Below are 4,645 nucleotides of genomic sequence, written 5' to 3' on the forward strand. Positions count from 1 at the left end.
TCCACCCCTGATTTAAAAGCCACCAACACCTCCATTGTTGCCAAGAATTTTCTCTCACTGGAACCTTATTCTACGTGCTTTAATTAGAAGATTTGGGGTGGGGGTGGGGAGCTCTCTGAAGGCCCCCACCCCCACCCCCCGGGGTCCCAGTGTGGAATCAAGGTATAAGATTTTTGATGGCCCTGGTAGCCATCCTCCACAGGACAGGGTCCTGGGCATTGCGTGGCACTGCTCGGCTCACCAAGCCACAATGACAAGATGTGCTGGTGAGATATCTGTTCAGGGCTTGTACTTCTCACTTGGCAGGTCCTCATAGATGACTACCACATGCGGACAAAAAGGCAGGCGTTGAAATAGCATGGCAGAGGAAATCTGGAGCCATCCATAAACTCTAATTCCCTGAACCAGGGGACTTTGCCGAGGGGAAACATGCTTATTTCATCAATGACATCTACTGGCAGAGAAGTCCAAGGCCAGGGAGACAGTGCAAGTCCCTACAGGCAAGGGAAGTCCCCAGCTACTTCAGCACACCCCGGGTTTTTCTTCACAGTCGACGGTTTGATGGCGTTAGACATCTCTTACAACTCCTTCTACCTCCTTGCCTTTCTGTTTCAAGTTATTCTCTTGGGAAACTCTGATCAAATTTTAATGTATGCAAAGGGCACTGTCTTAAATCCAGCTAAATGCACAGATTCCCAGGTCTGCTTTGAGGAATCCACTAAACTAATGGTAACTTGTTTAAAATTCGGCAGCTATTCTATTTGGTTAAATCCAATAAACAGTTCCTGAGTGGTGCTGTGTCCAGGCTCTCCTAAACGGGGTTGTCTCTGACCTCACGGAGCTCCCAGTCTAGCTGGGAGGACAAATTTAAATAGGGAACCACAAGTGTGATGAGCTTTAGTGAGTGCACTATAAATAGCAAGGGGATTAAAGCTAATCTCCACAGCCAGCTGCTGCTGCTGCTGTGGCCGCCATGCAGCAAACTGAAGCCAGAAAGAGAACCAAAGAAAATGCAGGAAGTGTGCCTGAAAAAAATAATGATAGCCTGGTGGCCACACACAATGGTGACCAAGTTTTTTTCCAAGTTCCAATGAAGCATCCATTCATTTTTATTTTCTGAGATTGAAGCAGTAATAGCTGGGTGTACAAAGAATTTCCTGTAGATTAACATGAAGCTGGAAGGAGTTGATAGACCTCAGGCAGTGATTTGGACTATTAATCCAAGCCAGTCATTCATTAACCCTCAGGAAGTTTTCTGGGCCAAAGTCATTATTATTATAAACTAAACCCCAAACCCCACATGGGTGTATGGCTACTTTTCTCTCCAGGGGGCTCAGTGTCAGACTCAGCCAGGGAGCCTGAATCATTTCCTAAATTTCCTCTGGTTCGTGGGGAGTTTGGCTTTGTAACGGCATTGCTGCTGCAAGAATCCGGCAAAGAGCCCTTTTGAGAAGTAACTATCACTCTTGCCTTTTTTATGAGGGCCTCAGAGGCTATGGGAGACTGCTGGTTCCCCAATTTCTGTTCTTCTATCCTTTTACAGTGTTACATTTTAGCAGGCAACATGGCCACCTGGCTAAAGACTGCATTTCCCAGCCTGCCTTGCAATAGGTGCAGTCATGTGACTCAGTAATGTTAGCAGAAGTGATGGGGGTCACCTCTTGATCTTACCCTCAAAGAATTGGAAGTATAACCTCCCCACCCACAGTCCTTTGCCCTCTTTCCACTGCTGGAAGGAGATGACAAGAACTGGACAGTCTCCTCGGGCACAGAGATGAAAACACATATTGAGGACATGGAGCTGACCCGACAGACCTGAAAGGTTAACCTCTGGACTGTTACATGGGAGAAATCGACTTCCATCTTGGTAAGTCATTGTACTTTAGACTCTTTTTTACAGCAGCGAAGTCTATACTTCTATAAATAGTGACTGCCAAGCAAGCCCTGTGTCCCCAGATCAGGCCCCTCCCTACAGCCTAGATCATATTCTGACACATTGGGGCAGTAGCTTTTATTCTGAACATGGTAATTTGAGGCACATACTATATAATGAGTGTTTTTTACACATTATCTCATTTAATTCCCCCAATAGCCCTATGTGGCTAGTATCACTGCTGTCCCATTTTAAAGATGAAGAAACTCAAGCATAAATACATCAAGAAATTTGCCCAACATCCCACAGGCAAGGAGGTGGTGGGGTAAGCTTTCAAATCCAGGCAGTGTAAGTCCACGTCTTCCCTATGCTGCCGCTAACCAGTAAGATGACATGTTCCCTTAAACATTTTTGGGGGGTCTAGGTTAACAAATACCCCAGGTTAAACAAGTACAGAAAATAGTCAAACATTTGCTCCATGTGCATGTAACCCACAATGTGGCTTCTGAAGGCACATGGGTCAGTCTCCCTCAAAAGCTCTCTGCCTACTAGTTCAGTAGTTCAGCAGCTCCATGTTGATTAAATTCCTATTGTGTTCCGGGCATTGAGTCCGACACTAAGGACATAAAAATGGATAACACATGGTCCTGGGTCTCAAGGAACCTGTAGTCCAGTGGGGGGAAAAACAGACTTGAGTGGACTATTTCTGTATAATGGATGTGGCACTTAATTTAAGAAGGGTATGTAGAATGTCACTGTAGGCTGCCACATTTTGCTTTTCCAAGGCTCCTCAAAGGGTAAAGAATTACGCAGTTGGTACTTGAAGGGAAAGGTAATTAAAGAACATCTGCTGAATAGGAAATATAGTCAATAATATTGTAATAATTATGTATGGTGGCAGGTGGGTACCACACTTATCGGGGAATCACTTCGTAAGTTATATAAATGTCTAATCACTATGCTATAAACACCTGAAACTAATATAATACTGAACGTCAACTGTAATTGAAAAATAAAAAACAATTTTTTAAAAAGGCCTGATCTTAAAACTGAAAAAAAAGAACATCTGATGTCACCCTGTGCTATTTCATAATATGTGTTATTTTATCTAATTCTTAACCTAAAACTAACAAGGGTTCATTTCATCCCCATTTTACAGGTGAGGAAAGTGAGGCCAACAGAATGTTTAAGTAATGTTCCCAGGTCCCTATACTGCACAGCAGAGGCAGGATTTAAATCTAGATTTGTCTGACTCCAGAGCCCACATTTTATCAACTGATCCCCAAATAAGAAATCAGTTGATCTTCAGATCAGGGACTTTTTCTACTCTCAAGTCTTTTGACTAGAGCACAAAACACTTGGAATACAGAAACAGCTAAGAGAAAGGATTTTATAAAACATGTGTTATAAAACTGCATTGTGTCAGCCTCAGAGAGAAAACATCTCCTGTTAACAAGCATAGAAAAAAAAGCCAAGATTATGGGGATTGTTGTTTCCCTTCCATGTTCCTTTGGGGAGCTGCTTCTTCCCAAGACAATGTGGTTCTGGGGGGCTGGGTCAGAGTGCTTTGCCCCCCCCCCCCCAGGAGGTGGTGACATGGCCCAGACCTGGCCAGTCCTGGTACCCCATCCCTCCTGCCCACCTGGAAAGCCCACAGGAGGGGCATGTGATCAAACAGGATGGTCCAGCTCATCCACGATATCACATGTCCCTGCTGGGAGAAAGGCAAGCTCCCTCAGCCCCTCTGGGCATCAAGCCATGGAGGTCTGGGGCTGAGGCAGTGCATTCCTCTGGCAGGAGAACACAGGTCTGCTGCTGGAGCCGGAAAGAATGATGCCCGGGAGAGCCAAGCTGCGATGACAGAGGAGACGTGGAGAGATTCCGACCCCATTCAAACCAAGCCCACCCCCTGTCTCTTCTACTGACAGAAGCAAAAAATAAACAAATAAATAAAACCTCCTTTGTCCTAAGCTGGGCTGGGTTCCGTTTCTTCTACTTGCCAACTAAAGCATCCTAATACAGTAGGGAAGGTAGGTCTGAGTCTAAAACATAATTGCCATACTTATATTTCTTATTTTATATGTTATATTCTTACACTATATTATATATATTTATTATTACTTGCCCTTATTTTATGTATAAGATAAATGTTGTATATACACTGATTATTATTCATTATTATATTATATACATTATATTCCTATTTGTATTTCTTATCATTTTAATACTTAGAGTTTTATAAATTCTGAGAATTTCAGGCACACCCCATCTTCACGTGAAACCACAAAGACAAATGCCAAGGTCAGATATTTGGTACTGCCATCTTTTCATCTGCCTCCTATAGCATTGGTTTTTTTATGTATTTTATAACTAAGGGTTGAACCTCAGTTTTAGTGTGTAGGTACCAGAGGATGTAGACAGCATCATCTGAGCTAACCACCAGCCCCCACCTCCATGAGATGCCAGCTGTGCATTCTTAAGAGTCTTTTCCATTTGTGTTTCCACCTGCACTGCCATTTTTGTCTAACAAAATTCATCCTATGATTAGCCACTTGCATTTTCTCTTCTTTCTTGTAAAAGGTATTACTCAAATGATTTCCCTAGCATTTCACTGCTTTTTAGAATCTGTGCCCAAAAGTGGGACTATTTTTCCATTGTACATCTGGGATCTGGCCTGATGGGTACACAGATTTGGGGGCAGCGACATGGGGTGACTCCAGGGCTTTGGGGTCCCTGCCTCATCCCAGGGCCTCCATACTTGCTTCTTGAGGT

The 4,645-nt window shown here is 43.7% G+C and overlaps 1 long non-coding RNA gene across 1 annotated transcript; it reads left to right on the forward strand.

Moving 5' to 3' along the window:
- The first annotated feature begins 1,403 nt into the window (after positions 1–1,403).
- LOC141571610 (uncharacterized) lies at positions 1,404–3,843 on the forward strand. The gene is made up of 2 exons (XR_012496519.1): positions 1,404–1,867; positions 3,671–3,843. It is a non-coding gene; the product is annotated as an uncharacterized LOC141571610 (long non-coding RNA).
- The last annotated feature ends 802 nt before the right edge of the window (positions 3,844–4,645 follow it).

This window comes from Rhinolophus sinicus, linkage group LG01 (assembly GCF_036562045.2).
Source record: "Rhinolophus sinicus isolate RSC01 linkage group LG01, ASM3656204v1, whole genome shotgun sequence".
NCBI classification, from domain to species: Eukaryota; Metazoa; Chordata; class Mammalia; order Chiroptera; family Rhinolophidae; genus Rhinolophus; species Rhinolophus sinicus.